The sequence below is a fragment of the Natrix helvetica genome (assembly GCF_964273705.1).
Source record: "Natrix helvetica genome assembly, chromosome: 5".
Taxonomy (NCBI): Eukaryota; Metazoa; Chordata; class Lepidosauria; order Squamata; family Natricidae; genus Natrix; species Natrix helvetica.
In genome coordinates, this window is record NC_138551.1 from 85,135,034 (window position 1) to 85,153,550 (window position 18,517).

Sequence of the window (18,517 nt, forward strand, 5' to 3'; positions counted from 1 at the left end):
GTTCCCATCCCATTCACAGCAACAGAGGACAGGAATGCAGCAATGATCAACATGAGACACGATTTCCCTTTGGTTCTTATATTTATGCTACAGTACTTTTATCAATTTCACTCATTGGAGACAAAAGCTGAAACAACTGCAGGACAACGGGCAAGAAAAAGAGAACGATGGAAGAAATATAAAGGAAGAAATAGAAGAAACTTGGTCTTAATACTGTACAAATAATTGCCTAGTTTATCCCTCCAAAATCATAAAGAGATGCTCATTGCTGTGAAGACAGCTACTGTACTGAAATTAATTCTGTTCACAGCTGTGGTGGCCCAGACTGGAGTTCAACTCAGTATCTTGTCAACAGCACCATTTCCAGACAATCCATAATATGAGGACATTGAAACTATATTTTCTTCCATCCTTTCTCCTTCGTATTTGACTTCCATCATAATGTTCTTTTTAGGCAAGAAGTTTGCCCTTATTAGTACCCTGTTTCCCCCAAAATAAGACCTCCCCAGATAATAAGCCCAATTGGACTTAATACAATACAATTCAATAGTAGAGTTGGAAGGGACCTTGGAGGTCTTCTAGTCCAACCCCCTGCCTAGGCAGGAAACCCTATACCGTTTCAGACAAATGGCTATCCAACTTCTTCTTAAAGATTTCCAGTGTTGGGGCATTCACAACTTCTGGAGGCAATTTATTCTACTGATTCATTGTTCTAACGGTCAGGAAGTTTCTCCTCAGTTCTAAGTTGCTTCTTGATCAGTTTCCACCCATTGCTTCTTGCTGTACCCTCAGGTGCCTTGGAAAATAGTTTGACTCCCTCTTCTTTGTGGCAACCCCTGAGATTTTGAGCGCATGCGATAATATAAGCCCTCCTCCGAAAATATTGCAACACAGCAGCAGCCATGAGGCGACCACTCTCGCAGGCCTCCTGCACCTCAAAAATAATAAGACCTCCCTGAAAATAAGGTCAAGGGCTTATTTCGGAGGTCAAAAGAAACAAGGTATTATAGCTTGAGCTTGAAATGTAGGACTAGTACATTGGTGACAGAAAAATAAGAATCTAATTCTGCTCAGCTTAAAACTGAAGATGTCTAATGGACCTCCTAGCACCTCCTAGCTGCTAATTATATACACAAACAAGCCAAATTAGATCACAAGGTTCTGGGTGTTATATTTCATAAACAAACATGAATATTAAGTGCCTAGTAGCGCTGAATAGAAATCAAACCTAATCTGCTATAGCACGGGTATCAAACTTGATACGTCACATGATGTATTGTGACCAGAGGTGGGTTGCTCCCAGTTCGGCCCGGATCGGGAGAATAGGTAGTAGCGGCAGAGGGAGGCTCTGCCCACCCACCCAGATGCTTCTGCGCATGTGCAGAAATGTCGAATGTGCGAGCGCACCCAAACCAGTAGTAAAAAAAATGGCAACCCGCCTCTAATTATGACATATTGTGACGTCTTTTGCCTTTGTGGGGCCAGGGTGGGTGTGGCCTATGCGTGACGCATCTGGCCCCCAGGCCACTAGTTTGACAGCCCTATACTGTAGCATCAAAGCACCCACACTTATTTTTCCTTAATTAGTTTTTATTAAACAAATGTTTACACAATAAAAACAATACAAATGGAAAGGGAAAGGAGGATTTTTTATCTTAATCATAAATGTGTTGATGTTTTAGCCTCTCTAAGGTTAAATCATGACTTCTTTTTTTCCATATTACAACCTTTTTACTCATCAAACCAATAAACCAGAAATTCCTTTTCACCCCTTTTCAGCAAACAGCCAACAATAAGGGGATTTCAGATGCTAACAAATGTAATTATTGTCTTTTCCCTAAGCAAACAGAATAATTTTGCCCTCTCTGCAAATTCTGTCATCTTCACCAACCATTTCTCTGTTGTGAGTATTTCAGAGTCTTCCCATCTTCGTGCATATAATAATCTTGCCACAGTTATCCTGTTCAAAAACAAACTTCTATAAGTTTTTTCCTAGTTTTGGTCCCAGCAAAAAGTTCTGGCTTCAACTGAATAAAATGGGCTAGTCGTTCCCAACTCTAGGGGGCGGTGCTCATCTGTGTTCCTAAGCCGAAGAGCCAGCGCTGTCTGAAGATGTCTCCATGGTCATGTGGCCGGCATGACTAAATGCTGAAGGCACACGGAACGCTGTTACTTTCCCACCAAAGGTGGTTCCTATTTTTCTACTTGCATTATTTTTTTACATGCTTTCGAACTGCTAGGTTGGCAGAAGCTGGGACAGGTAACGGGAGCTCACTCCATTAGGCGGTGCTAGGGATTCGAACTGCTGAACTGCTGATCTTCTGATCGACAAGCTCAGCGTCTTAGCCACTGAGCCACCGAGTCCCAGCTGCATGTTAATCTTTAAAATGTGGGCATTTGGACCCAAAACTGTGTAGCTTTTTTAGAAGTCCACCAAGGATAATAAAACTCCTTTTACATTTTCCACATTTTTTTTCTAAAGTAAAAACTTATTTATTTGCTCATTCATTTGGTTATATCCCATCTTTCCTCTTGAAGTTCAAATTAGCATATATAGTATTCCCTTCTTTTTTTTTCCTCCTCAACAGCAGAACCAGGCAAAAAAGAAGCATGGGACATGTTCTTCTTAACTCAATTTATTTTGGTTTGTCAAGCATGTATGAGAAAACAAGTATAAATATGAATATAACATATAAACATATAAGTATAAGCAGGTATTCGTATATACATAGGAAATGAGTAAAAATAGATGGGAACAGTAGAACAGGGACAGTAGGCACGCTGGTGCATTTATGCACGCCCCACCCTTATGGACCTCTTAGGAATGGGGTGAGGTCCACGGTAGACAGTTGAAGGTTGAAGCTGTGCAGGTTTGAGGATGTAACAATGGAGCCAGGTAGGGCATTCCAAGTGTTGACCACTCTCTTGCTGAAGTTGTATTTTCTACCGTCGAGTTTGGAGCAGTTTATCTTAAGTTTGTATCTATTGTTTGCTTGTGTATTGTTGAGGTTGAAGCTGAAGTACTCATTGACAGGTAGGACTTTGTAGCAGACAATTTTGTGTACTATGTGTAGGTCAGACCGTAGGCGGCATAGTTCTAGGGAATGAATTTGTTTAGCTTGCTAAAATCATACATTTCCTTCTGGTGTTGGACATTCAGAAATTTTTCAGATTCCACGGTCTTCGTCCTGCTTATTGAACTCCAGATGCTACTATTGCAGAAATCACTTTTTTAAGGGTTTTTCCCCAGAGGTGCCACTCATCACCCTGCCAAGAAAACCACAGTATCTATGATGATGGATGGAGAGAGATTGAGCATGGTTTCAGGCTGCCTCTTCATGCTGAGTCTTCCCCCCCTCCCCCCTGCACTGTCATTAGAGATAAATCACCAAAAGGATAAGGCAATAATTTGAGCAACCTTTGAATCACCTAGAGTTGGTTACAAAGAAAAGACCATTACCATATCAATTATTATCCAAAATATTTAGCCCTTGACCAGGGCTGAAATGCTACTGGTTCGCTTCACTACCCGTTTAATTTGCACACACATGCACACCAAATGCGCGCTTTGCACACAGGCACTACCACTGAAAAAGGAGGATTAAGAAGCCTTTTCTAAGTCTGCAAAGGTAAGTAGAACAGCGAGGGGGGAGGGAAACAGCTGTGCCATGCGATTTAGATTCATTAGAAAGCAGGAAATCCTGATTTCTGGATCAGGAATCCCAGCTGATTGTTGGAACTTTTAAAAAAACTTTTAAAGCATTTTTTTACTACCGGTTGTGCCGTGCGATTTCTAGCAAATATAAATTACTCAGCACAGCTGATTGTTGCACAGCTGATCATCGGAACTACGGGTTTGCCTAAACAGGTAGCATTGTTTTAGTACCAGTTCGGGTGAATAGGTAGCATTGTTTTAGTACCAGTTCGGGTGAATAGGTAGCATTGTTTTAGTACCAGTTCGGGTGAATAGGTAGCATTGTTTTACTACCAGTTCGGGCGAATAGGTAGCATTGTTTTAGTACCAGTTCGGGTGAATAGGTAGCATTGTTTTAGTACCAGTTCGGGTGAATAGGTAGCATTGTTTTACTACCAGTTCGGGCGAATAGGTAGCATTGTTTTACTACCAGTTCGGGCGAATAGGTAGCATTGTTTTAGTACCAGTTCGGGCGAATAGGTAGCATTGTTTTAGTACCAGTTCGGGTGAATAGGTAGCATTGTTTTACTACCAGTTCGGGTGAATAGGTAGCATTGTTTTACTACCAGTTCGGGTGAATAGGTAGCATTGTTTTAGTACCAGTTCGGGTGAATAGGTAGCATTGTTTTAGTACCAGTTCGGGTGAATAGGTAGCATTGTTTTAGTACCAGTTCGGGTGAATAGGTAGCATTGTTTTAGTACCAGTTCGGGTGAATAGGTAGCATTGTTTTAGTACCAGTTCGGGTGAATAGGTAGCATTGTTTTACTACCAGTTCGGGTGAATAGGTAGCATTGTTTTACTACCAGTTCGGGCGAATAGGTAGCATTGTTTTAGTACCAGTTCGGGTGAATAGGTAGCATTGTTTTACTACCAGTTCGGGTGAATAGGTAGCATTGTTTTAGTACCAGTTCGGGTGAATAGGTAGCATTGTTTTAGTACCAGTTCGGGCGAATAGGTAGCATTGTTTTACTACCAGTTCGGGCGAATAGTTAGCATTGTTTTACTACCAGTTCGGGTGAATGGGTAGCATTGTTTTACTACCAGTTCAGGTGAATGGGTAGCATTGTTTTACTACCAGTTCGGGTGAATAGGTAGCATTGTTTTACTACCAGTTCGGGCGAATAGGTAGCATTGTTTTACTACCAGTTCGGGTGAATGGGTAGCATTGTTTTACTACCAGTTCAGGTGAATGGGCAGCATTGTTTTAGTACCAGTTCGGGTGAATAGGTAGCATTGTTTTACTACCAGTTCGGGCGAATAGGTAGCATTGTTTTAGTACCAGTTCGGGTGAATAGGTAGCATTGTTTTACTACCAGTTCGGGTGAATAGGTAGCATTGTTTTACTACCAGTTCGGGTGAATAGGTAGCATTGTTTTAGTACCAGTTCGGGTGAATAGGTAGCATTGTTTTACTACCAGTTCAGGTGAATGGGTAGCATTGTTTTACTACCAGTTCGGGCGAATAGGTAGCATTGTTTTACTACCAGTTCAGGTGAATGGGTAGCATTGTTTTACTACCAGTTCAGGTGAATGGGTAGCATTGTTTTACTACCAGTTTGGGCGAATAGGTAGCATTGTTTTACTCCTGGTTCAAGCAAATGGGTAGCATTGTTTTATTACCAGTTTGGGCGAATGGGTAGCATGGTTTTACTACTGTTTCAGGCGAATGGGTAGCATGGTTTTACTACCAGTTCAAGTGAATGGGTAGCATTGTTTTACTCCTGGTTCAGGCAAACCAGCCCAAACCGGTAGCATTTCACCTCTGCCTTTGACCTAGCTCTTTGGGAATTTTATTTCCCACACTTCCAAGCTTATGTTGAAACAATGATCCCAGAGTTCTAAAATAAATAAAAATAGTCTTTAGTACACAGATTTCCCCAGAACCAAAATAGTTCTTAAGTACAGATGCTTCTCAATGGACCCCAGAATTTTGGGTTATAAATCATTGTAGTCGTAAATCAAGACTTCTTACGATGGCTGTAAAGCAAGACATCATGTTTATTGACTGTGTTATGTCACTGTTAAGTCTGCCGCATGGCCATGAAATGGATCCAGCCTATCCAATGGACACTTTTTGTGACAAAACAGTAAAACTCACAAATCACAGCGATGTAACTCCAGGGCACTGCACTGAGATAGGCTATTACCGGTAGTTCATTTAGTGACTGTTCAAAGTTACAATTTAAACTATTTGAACATTTAAAACAGAATAAAATAAAAACATCCACAAAATAAATAAGTACAAACAGGAAATTCCCTGGGGTCACGTGGTCCCCATTTGCGATCTTTCCAGCTGACTTCTGACAAACGAGGCAATGCGGGAACTCGGTTCACTTAACAACTGCATGTTCATTTCACAACTGCAACGATCTGCTTAGCAGCTGTGTCAAAAAGGGTGCAAAAGTAGCTGTCACTCATTCTATCATCTGCCTCGCTTAGCAACAGAAAATCTGGTCCCAGAATTGTGGTTGTAAGTTGAGGACAACCTGCACTCCTGCAACGTGTGTAACAGCCATAATGTTACTTTACAAAGTATGGGTTTCAAAATTAAGGACAATACACCAGGCTACATTCATTCATACAAGATTTAAGGTATGAGTTAAATGTGACTGTTGAATAAACCACAGTATGTGTGGTTAGAAATGATGAACAAAAATGGCTGTGCTTAGACAGCACAGTAAAGCATGAACAGACAGACATTACGAGAGGACATGTGGGGTGAAACCAGATGAATTGACCATGTATTTTTCAGCCACTTTTTAAAAAATCTATTTGAATATTCTCTGACATTTCTTGTGTTTTGAGTATAACTGGCTCAGTGGTGGGTTTCAAAATTTTTAGAACCTCTTCTGTAGGTGTGGCATACTTTGTGAGAGTGGCTTGCTGGTCATGTGACTGGGTGGGAGTGGCTTGTCAGCCATATGACTGGGTGGGTGTGGCCAACTTGTAAAATGTGGTGAAACTCACTTAACAACGCTCTTGCTTAGCAACCAAAATGTTGGCTCAGAAACTCTGGCCTTTGAAGCACGCAAGTCTTAAATATGTCAAGTTACAAGACCCTTGCACCCCTAACCCTTTAGAAAAAACCCCCAGGGGTGTTCAAATTTGACAGCTTTAAGACTTGTGGACTTCAACTCCCCGAATTCTTCCTCTCGCTCTTCATCTTGATGATGTGCGGACGGGCAGGGGGAGGGAGCTGGAACCGGTTCTAAGCGGCACTGTAGATTTGTGGAACCTCTTCTATAGAAGAGGTAAGAACTGGCAGGAACCCATCCCTGAACTGGCTGCATTCCAATATGGAAAAAGTAGACAGCATTATGGAGAGCATTGCAGAGTTCCTAAAATAGTTCTCGAATCTTCAAAGAATCATAGAATTGTAAGCAACTTCTGATGTCATCTGGTCTAATGCCATGCGTAGTAGCAGATCCACTAAAGTTTTATGATGGATGACTCTCCAGCTTCATCTAGTATTAACCATTGAAGGAGAACAAACCATTTTCTAAGGCAGTCTATTTATTGGTTGACAGCCCTTACCCTCAGGGGATTTCTCCTAATAGCTATCTTGAGTCTACTTCCTTCCAGTTTCAAATCACTGCTTCTGGTCTGCCTTCCAGGACAGCCAAGAACAAATCTAGCGCGTCTCCCTTGTTTCAGTCCTTTAAATATCTGGAGATTGCTCTCTTTTCTTCCCTCAGTCTTCTGCTCTTCAGGCTGCAACTATTGGTCCACATAGAACATGGTTTCTGGTCCTCTCACCAACTCAGTGGCCTTCCCCTCAACGTGTTCTAAGTTGTCAATATCTGTTTTAGATGATGTACCCACAACCTTATGCTCCAATGCTAAAAGCAACAATAATGCCTCTAGCATTTCAAACTATCATAGAATTGTTTTTAGTTCTCTAAAACGGTTTTCTATCTTTTTCAGGCTTTGAACAACTATTAGTTAAAATATATATTATATATCACAGAAACATGGCTCAAGAGGCCACCCTTCATTGATAGAAAATTGACTATGTTTGAATGTCTTAATTTTATGGCCTTAGTCCCGTGATGGCAAACCTATGGCACCAGTGCCACAGGGCACGCAAGCCATTGCCCCAGCTCAGCTCCACTGTGCATGTGCACAACCCCCCCCCCCCACTGGCCAGCTAATTTTTGAGTTTTGGGGGGTGGGGGCATGCGGGAGATGTGCACACATGCGCAGGGGGCTGTGCGCGCATGAAGGGGGGAGCGGTCCTCCCACAGCACATTTTTGCTCCCAGGAGGCTGCAGGGAGGCCTACTAGACCCAAAATGGGGCATGGGGGGGGTCACGTGTGCATGCATGGGTGTGTGGGAACGCACACACTTTCAGCACATGTTGACAAAAACATTAGCCATCACTGCCTTACTTTCTTGTAGAACTCTATAAAGTTTTGGCATAATCCTTAGGTTCTGCAGCATACAGTTTGATAAACCCTGTATTAGCATGCAAATCATATATTGTAACCCTAAAATCTGCGAGGGGAATGGCCATGCCGATAAACCTCAATTTACAACTGGAATTATAGTCATAAGTTGTGGTGGTTAAGTACATCATCCCGTGATCATGCTCAATTTTTCTACCTTTTCTGCAACATTTTTAAAGTAAATGCCGCTGTGGTTAAATAAATGCTGCAATCATTAAAGCCATTTTAGTCAGTGGGCATTTTTTTTTTGCCAGAAATGAGAAGTAAACACTGGTTTCCAGCAAAAAATAAATAAATAAATCACGGTCATTTGACTACTAGATGTTGCAAATGGGTGTAAACACAGGCCAGTATCTCAAATGCAGCCATGTGACGTGGAGTAGCAGCTATCAGAACTTCAAAAGTGGGTTGTAATTACATTTTGGGGGGCCTGTTCAAAGAGATGACTGTTTGAACAGACTTACAAAAATGTAATTGCAACCCCGTTGTATGGGTTGTATGGGATGACCTTTAATCTTAATCAGTTATGATGGTGACTAAAATAGTTTTCTCAATTACTTCAGGCTGCAAAAAGATTGTTCATTGCTCACAGTAACTGGACCTGTTTAATCATTTCATTCTTCTTGGAAGAAATATCCATCTGGGTTCAGTTTCAAGCTGGGAGAAAGACACTGGGAAACATGGAGGCTGATTGGAAAGATGGTTGAATGATGAAGCAGAACCAACCAACTAAGTCTTGGGTCAGCTGAAAAATTGGCTTGATGAGTACATGGATTTTTATAGGTTTCAGAGATGCTGCTAGGGAGGACAGTGCAATGTCTGAAATGCTTTACAGTAGAAGATTGTGCAATATAGTGAGCTCTGTGTCTTTTGCTAAATGGTAATGGGTTAATCCAGGGGTGGGATTCAGCCGGTTCGGACCAGTTCGGGCAAACCGATGGCTCCAGTGATCAGCTGGGGAGCTGAATCAGAGAGAGAGGATATAGGTAAGTAAAACGCAGGGGCGGTTGAGCTCGGATAATCAGGTAATCCCACTCGCCTGCCCCTGCGCTTTACTTACCTATATCCTCTCAGCTGATTTGCGCGACAGAGCGGGTTGCTGCGCCTCAGCTGTGTTACTCCCTAGAAGTAACATGGAAGGTAAGTTTTGTTAAAGCTGTGCACATGTGCAAAGCATGCGATCACCGAACCGGTTGTTAAACTGGCAGGATCCCACCACTGGGTTAATCCTATTATATCGTGAAGGGTCATGTCCTGTTCTTCTTAGTCCCATCACCCTGAAGCTGAAGATCTTTTGTTTTGTAGATAGGCTGGCCCAGTCTTTCTTAATGGGCACAAAATATCTGCTGAGGCTATTAAGAAAGACTGAGTCTGCTTCCTGCCTCTAAAAAAACACGTTTCTCCATTTCTCACTTAGGGAATTATGATATTCTGCCTTTTTAATATTTCTCAAAATATTTCATTCTTATAGGAGAAGGGGAGGAACCTTCCCACATTCTGAAACATCGCTATTCCTGATGCAGATGGAAATTTCCAGTTAAAAAAACCATCGTTATGTCAGTATAATTTATACATAATTATGCAGAACTGCAGTAGTTTCCCGCAGCTTAAATAAATGCTTCAAGCAAATTGATGCAAGTGAATTTGCGCTATCGTCATTCCCAAGGGAGTTTATGACTATCTATATGTATTTATCTCTCTATAAAGACATCTCTATCTTGCACATCAAAACCATTTAAAATCAAAACTCTTTTTAATCTAGAGCACTGGTGTCAAACTCAAGGACCAGGGGGCAGATCTGGCCTGTGGGGTACTTAAATCTGGCCTGTGGAAACAGCGAAGGACCAACCTCCAGTGCTTCTGCCAGTGAAAATGGACTCCTGAGCTCCATTTTCGGCTGTCACCGCTTCCTGCAACCTTCTGCCAGTGAAAATGGAGCTCGGGAGTCCATTTTCACTGGCAGAAGCACTGCAGGCCAGTCCTTCGCTGTTTCCAGGGTGGCACCTTGGCCAGATCTAAGTACCCCACAGGCCGGATCTGGGCCCAGGGCTTGATTTTTGACACCCCGCACACAGCCCTCCTGAGCTCTGTTTTCACCTGCAGAGGGTTGCAGGAGGCCATGGCAGCTGAAAACAGAGCTCGGGAGCCTGTTTTTGCTGACAGAGCACTTGGGCCACCACAGGTGCCAACAGGAGTGATGTCAAGCTGGCCACACTCACCCTGGCCACACTCACCCTAGCCCCTTGAGGTCAAACACAACCCTGATGCGGCCCTCAATGCGACCCTCAATATATCAGTGGTGGGTTGCAGGCGGTACGCTCCAGTACGGCGTACCAGTGCCTGCTGGGAGTACCGAGTACCGTTCCAGTACAGTGCTCTGGAGGGCCCATCCGCCCGCCCAAACTCCTTACCTGTATTTGAGCTCTTTGGCGCCTCCACGCATGCGCACGGAGCGTATGGCACCTGCGCAATGTTCTCCTGAGCAGCTGGAGCATTGTGGAGGCATTGCGGAGGTAAGGACGCATGCACACATATGCGTGTGTGTGCATGCGTGCTGCGCGTGTGCATATGGGGGACACCGGGCCTTGTTGCACCGTACCGGTTGCAATGGGATCCAGAACCCACCACTGATATATATGCACACACCTGTGTGTGTATGTGTGTGTGCGTGCGTGTGTGTTACCAAAAATGGCAAGGGACACATCCTTCCTTTAAGCCCTACTGCAACAGCTCTAGAACAGAGGAAATTCTAATTTCCAGATAAGTATCAGAGAACTGCGATGCAGACTAAAATGAGATTTTTCAAGGGATTTACCTGTTTATTACAGCAAAGAGCTCTCAAGCCTACAACATCATTATTGCTTCCGAATTTAAGCTCTGGAGCTTCTTGTTACTTTAAACAGGAAGGGGAGATTTCACAAAACCAATTTTTGGATTAGGTTTGAATCAGTGGTGGGATCCTAGCGGTTTAACAACCGGTTCAGTGATTGTGCGCTTCGCATGCGCAGTTAGGAGAAAACTTACTGTATTTTTCAGAGTATAAGACACACTGGAGTATAAGACGTACCAAGATTTTGAAGAGCAAATGTTTTTTTAAAAGTTTTTGCACTCTGCAAACCTCCCAAAAACAGCCCGTATTTCGCAAAAACGGGCTCATTTTTTTTAAAAAAAGGGCATGAATAGCCCTTAGAAGGCTTGTAGAGTGCTCCAGGAGGGGGGGCAAAAACAAGCAAAAAATGGCCCCTTTTTTTGCGAAAAGGGGCCCGTTTTTTTGTCAAAAATAGGGCATGGATATAGCCTTTAGGTCCGAACCAGTAGAATCCCACTCCTGGTTAAAATGCAAACTTGCAAAAAAAAAAAAAAAAAAAAACCACTACTGAAGAATAGAACAAAACTCAACAGGACAAAAACCAAAAATGAGTGCATTTTATTTAAAAAAAGAAAAAATACACACGCATAATTTTATTTAATTTTAAATGTATAGAAGTGACCTTCCGTACGTTTGACTCCAATCCAACCTGAATTGGATGTCACAAGACTTTTAGCTGACGGGCTCTTTATTTTATTGTGTTTTAATGCATTGCAATAAGGCAACAATTGCTTTATTCTGTGGACTTAGCTTGGTTGTAAGGGCATAATTAATTATATACCACATCGGCTGCACCTCCTGCTCCTGTTATTTCTACTAAAAATTGCACACCCCTGCCATGATGGGTCTTGTCTGTTCAAAAGTAAACTCTAGCATCCTCGTTTTCTAGAAAAACAGGAAGTCGAAGAATTAACAAATGTGAGCCTGTCAAGTCCCAACTGTTAAGTGTTTAAATTCACATAGCAACATTTTAAAATAACAGAGACGAACTATTCATCATAACGAGTAATTATCTTCACTTGCTGTCTAAAAATCTCTCTTCCTACGTAAGAATTAATAACCACATAAATAGGATTTTCTCCCAGATAACCTATCCCCAACCTGGGTCTTCCAAGTTTTCCCATCACACTAAGGTGCATTCACCGATCAATGTAATAAAATTATTTTATTTGGCACCATAACAGTTATGCTCTTCGTGTAAAAACTCAGTGACTTGAATGATTTTGCTCAGTGTGAGAGTCTGTATAGCAGTGAAGGTTAGCACCCACCCCTCTACTGGAAAAATGAAATATCCTAAGAAATATTAAAACGCAGAATATTATATTTCCCTGGATGAAATGGAGAAACATGTTTTTAGGCAGGAAACAGACTCACTCTTAATAGCCCCCACCTTTGTCAATGGACCAGGCTTGAGCCAGTCTATTCTACATAACAAAGATCTACCCCCTTCAGGCAGAGCCATTTCATTGCCCTTCATTGCACCATCCACCAGGTTTCAATCAAACTTAGCACACAGACAATCTACAAAGCTAGCTATGACCTCTGAGAGCAACCAATCAGGATACCCTTCCTGTGCCCCAGGAAGTTCAAAGCCCAGAGCATAAAAATAAAACCCAGCAACTCTCAGTATCTCTTCTCTTTTCACCCAGGAACTTCAAGGCATGTGATCCTGTCCACCATTAAACCATCTTTCCAAACAGCCCCCATGTTTCTAGTGTCTTTTTCCCTACTTGGAACTGAACACACACACACACACACACGAAATATTTTGAGGAATATTAAAAAAGAAATAATATTATGTTTCCCTAAATGAGAAATAGAGAAACATGTTTTTTTAGCGGCAGGAAGCAGGCTTAGTCTTTCTTAATAGCCCCCAGCAGATATTTTGTGCCCATTAAAAATGTTTGGGCCAGCCTATTCAGAAACCAGCCTCAGTCTCCCTGCCCCCCAAACAGAAACTGAGAAGGCCACCTTTTAGAAATGCAGATTTGGTAATCCATTCAAGACAGGAGATTTTGAAACAAAGGCAGAATGGTAGGATTAGGAGCAGCCCAAAGCTCCTTCATTGCACCACCCCCGAGCAGTCCAAACTTCACCTGGGAGCTCAGATAAACAATAAACCAGAGGTTAACCAGATTAGCTCAAACAAGCACCTAGGATTTGCCTCTTTTGCCTATAGAGCCAGCTATGACCCCTACATGACCCCATAGCAATTTGACAACAGCTAATAGAATATTAAGGACATTTTCTTGCACAGGAACAGGAAGCTCAAATACAAAGCCCAAAGAAGGCATAAAACCCCACCCACTCTCAACTCCATTTTGTCAGCTGTACCACAGTCATAAACCATGGTGTTCCTGATTAAACCATCTTTCCAATCAGCTTCCATGTTTCCAGTATCTTTCTCCCAGCTTGGAACTGAACCAGATGGATATTTCTTCCAATTTCTAGCAGTTTCTTCATTTTCTGAAGAACCACAGCTGTTGAAAATATCTGTTTCTTGACACATATTTATATGCACTGTGCACATGGAAGACTTCCTGACTCCCCCCCCCCAATAAGTCGTGTACATCCACATGAAGGGTTAAAACCAGAGGTGGGCTGCACATACAATATAATACAATAGCAGAGTTGGAAGGGGACCTTGGAGGTCTTCTAGTCCAACCCACTGCCTAGGCAGGAAACCCTATAGTGTTTCAGACAAATGGCTACTTTAACAGCTAGTTTGCGGAAATGTGAGCTCGCATGCACTCTTCATGTATGCGCACTATGCGCATGCAACACTTGAAGCTTTTTTGATGGGGGCCGCTTCCTGCACACCTGCTAGGTCAGCCGTGGTTAGTAGAATGGGAGAGGTGTGCAAATCAGCTTGGCTGCGGGATGGGGCGAGCGAGCCGAAAAGTGAGATATCTAGGACCCAATAGTGTCCTGGCAAGTGGTCGGGGCCAACCAGTGCTCAGAACTACCAGTTCGGGCGAACCAGTCTGAACTGGCAGCAGCCTCCCATTGGTTAAAACCAGTCAACAGCGATGGTTAAGTTTGTGACGAAACTGGAGAGCGCATGCGCTGGAGCACCGGAACCCGGAAGAAAGCAGCTGGCACACGGCGCATGCACACGGCAGCCAGTTGCTCTTCCAGGTTCTGTTGCAAACATGCACACCGGCCAGCTGGTCTGGCGCGCATGCTGACATAGAGACAGGTGTTCCTTATATAAGTAATCTGAATCCTGGGCTACTACTGCCATTACTCACTCCAGGTTAAGAAAGCTGCAAGCATTCAGTTGAAGATCATGTCTTCAGCAGAGCTTCCAGAGGCTCAGAAATGGTCCTTGCCATTACAAGAGCACCTCTGCCATCTGGTGGCCAAATGGACTCATAGCCCTTCTTGCTAAGACTTGAAAAGATGGCTCTTCTTTTATTAGACTTACATTCCTCCTTTTCTTCAAGAGTTCAAGGTGGTTGTGCACTGCACTCTCACTATTCTTACACCACCGTCTGTGTAAAGCAAAGCTGGCTGTGGAATTCTGGGAGTTGAAGTTCACCCATCATAAAAACCCCAAGGTTGAAAAACACTGTTGGCACTATTGGAAATGGAGTCTAGTCTTTGCTTCCTCTCAGGATGCTGAGATATGTAGTGTCAAGTAGGGTGGATTTGACTTAAAACAAGTTTATTCTGATCACGATTTAAATCATAATTTAAATCACGAGTAAAAAGGCTTGATTTAAATCAACTCGATTTAAATCATAATTTTTAAAGAGAAATTGTCATCTGTCCTGCAGTGGCTCTCCCTCTGGCCTGCTTTGGCTCACCGACAGTCCCAATATTGCAGAATATACAGCCTCATGATACATAGATAACCTCCATTTATCCCTGAATAAACTAAATTATTAGTATCTTAAATAGAAAACTATATTTAGATAGATTTTTTACTCCAAAAGCATTTTATTCAAATAAAGTTGATAAAAATAAAAAAAAAATCCAATTTAAATTTAAAAAATCAAAAAATCTGATTTTTTTTTAAATCATCAATTTTTATCCACCCTGGTGCCAAGTGTCAAAGCAATGATCAGGTGCTTAGACAGTTCTTTTGGATCCAGAGACAATAAGCGTCGTTGTTAGTTGCGAAGTCGTGTCTGACCCATCGCGATCCCATGGACAACGTTTCTCCAGGCCTTCCTGTCCTCTAGCATCCTCTGGAGTCCATTCAAGCTCAGGCTGACTGCTTCAGTGACTCCATCCAGCCACCTCATTCTGTGTCATCCCCTTCTTCCTTTGCCCCCAATCTTTCCCAGCTTTAGGCTCTTCTCCAGTGGGTCCTTCCTTCACATCAGGTGGCCAAAGTATTTGAGTTTCATCTTCAGGATCTGGTCTTCTAAAGAGCAGTCAAGGTTGATCTCCTCTAGGACTGACCGGTTTGATCGCCTTGCAGTCCAAGGGATTATAATTATATTATAATTATAATAAGCATACCAGTAAATAAAGGCATCTAAAGCTTAGCAAACAGATTGAAAAGCATAACATGAAAAGCATATATACAAACCCGATAATATCCAAATCTCTTACAAGCTGCCTGAAGTTCCTTAATAATGACGCAGAACAGTGGTGGGATTCAGCCAGTTTGCACCTATTCGGGAGAACCGGTTGTTAACTTTCTGAGCAGTTCGGAGAACCGGTTGTTGGAAGAAATCTCCTTTTGTGTTTTTTTTTCCATTTTACAGGGCTAATCCTGTAAGAAACGCAGGAGGGAAACATTCTGGTGTTGTTTCTAGCCTCATCTTTATTGCCCTGCTTACAGAAACTGCCTCTCCAGTTAACCCTTATTACATTGCAACAGCTAAGGCGAAGCGCCCATCGACATGAGTGATGTTGAGTTGGCCACACCTACCCAATCACATGAACATTGAGCCCCACCTACTCAGCTGGTCATTAAGGCAGAGAACTGGTTGTTAAATTATTTGAAACCCACCACTGATACAGAGGTACCCCAAGGGCAGCCAGTTTCCACGGTACCCAGTGCTAGGTTCCATACAGAAGCTCCCCACAAGCAACACAACCCACAAGGTTTTTCTCAAAACCTGGTCCCATGACTTTGTGGCCTTGCTATGGTCAGGAAACTGCAAGTTTTGACTTGACTGGTTGAACACACATGACTTTAGGATGGGAATCGAAAGTCTAAGACTTTCACAGCTTTGAAGCTACCTGAAAATTCTTCTTTCCTCCATTATCCAGAGTGAAGAACAAGCAAGTTGGCTCAAAGTCATCGGGTTGGCCTGTGCTGTTCCCGCTTCCTCTCCTCTCTCCCCGCTCAGGGATCAGGAAGAGGTGGTTCTTGCTCATCGCCTGAGCTCCTTCGCTCCTCATTTCCACTGCCTACCATCTGTTGGTCATCCTGACTCTTCCTCCCTGCCATCCCACTCCTGAGGGGGCCTGGCCTGCCTCCTCCCCACATTTCTCCAAAGCCAACAAAGCCGTCCCCTTGGTCTCTTTTGGCTCCAGCTCCAGTTCGTCCTTCTCAGCAGATTCAGGCTCTGATGGGGACATGACACTTCTCAAAATAGTCTTCCGTATTGCCACTATCAGGTGGTGCTATGCTTCCCTGTTGATTTTCCTCCCAAGTACTAATCAAGCCGCAACTTGGTTAGATCTAGAATCATCTGCAGTACACTTTCAAAGTATTGGACAAATAAGGGCTAATACCATCATGATCTATCATTCAGGGCAAATTATGGCCCACTAGGCTAAAAAACTCATTTGCTTCCCTCCCAGCAGGTTTCTTCCACTCTAGAATTAGAAACAAATCCAGATCGTTTTCTTTACTAGGTGCTCTGTTTGTATTACTGTTTCAAAAGCAACACACACCAGCGTCTCCCTTGTGCATGAGAAGGCAATTTAGGAGTGTTGATTAAGCACAGCTCCTGCTGAGAAAGATTGAGGAGAGTGCCAAGAACAGAGAAAATGAAGCAGGAGCCTGAGGCAGCCAACACGCCACTACGTTGTTTGAAGGCAGTGCTTTCCAAAACTGGATAAATGACCTCAATTTGGGTAAAGATGATTTTTCTTTGGGTAACGATACATGAAACCCATTATCTATTATCACAGGGAGGTCAAGCTGGATTTCATTGAGGGCCGCATCAGAATTGTCTTTTACCTCAGGGTGGGTGTAGCCAGAGTGGGCATGGCCAGCTCGACGTCGCTCATGTCGGGGGCTTCTGTGGTGACCCGAGTGCTCTGCCAGCAAAAACGGGTTCCCGAGCTCCGTTTTTGGGTGTGATGGCCTCCTGCAACCCTCTGCCAGCAAAAACTGAGCTTGGGAGAGCCTCATGAGGCCCTCATGAGCTCCATTTTTGCTGGCAGAGGCACTGTGGCCTGGTCCTTTGCTGCTTCCAAGGAAGCCCTGTGGACCACATCTAAGCACCCCATGGGCCGGACCTGGCCCCCGGACCTTGAGTTTGACACCCCTGCATCCGAAGTGGGTTGCTAATCTTTTTACTACCGGTTCATGCCAAACCGGCAGCAGCCCACCTCTGCCCTGCATTATCACAACCAGGACATTTAAATTGACTTAACATTTGCCACGTGTATTGAAATATATTCAACATTTCCCCAACGTATTCCTATTAAGATAAAAATGGATGAAATTACCCAGGGTAATTTATTGAAATGACATAAAGGTGATGCCGTGACATTGTTTTCATAATAGGGGTAGTCCTCAAGTTATGACTATTGATTCAGTGAGTTTGAAGTTACAGTGTTACTGAAGGAAGGGTACTTATGGCTGGTCCTCAAAGTTCATAAGACATTTTGATAAGCAGTTTTGGTTAATGAAGTGGGGGGAAATTTGGGCAGCAGTGCTAAGGAGTGGAATAGCATGAACATTGAAGGGAATAGCTTCCCCTCTCGAATAATCAAGCAAATAACTTGATAATTGCACTTGACATCATGTTGTGTCTAAACACATTTTCCAACCGGAGTTTTATTAATTGGGGTCAGCCTGTACAAGCTGAGTGACTTCGCTTCCTCTTTGCAAAAGTCTAGCCATCTACATGCAGAGCTCAAATATTGGAGTCCCAAATTTTATGATTCTGCCGCCTTTTCCAGAAAAAAAAACCCTCCATCCTACTCTAGCATACTCCTTGTAGATTAGTTTTGCTTGTCAATGCTTCTCTTCTCAGTTAATAAGACCCTTTACAAGGATGATGTATCATCACATATTTTCTATCATCACATTTTATCTATAACAATCCCATTATGGTAAATAGGTGTGAGATACGGATGATCTGGAAGTAAAATTGTTCCTTTAAAAAATAATAATAATAAAGTATTTGGATAACCTTTCCATTCTGATAATGGAGCTATTAACTTGCAATATGCCATGAAAATCATAAAACCTTCCCTGGGACTTCTGCTTTGAATGTGAGCCAAGGTGATTCCTCTGTAGAAGGAGAGCAGCAATCATGTCATGATGTGTTGTTAATGTGGGTGTTTCTTTTGCGGTATGTATCCATGCC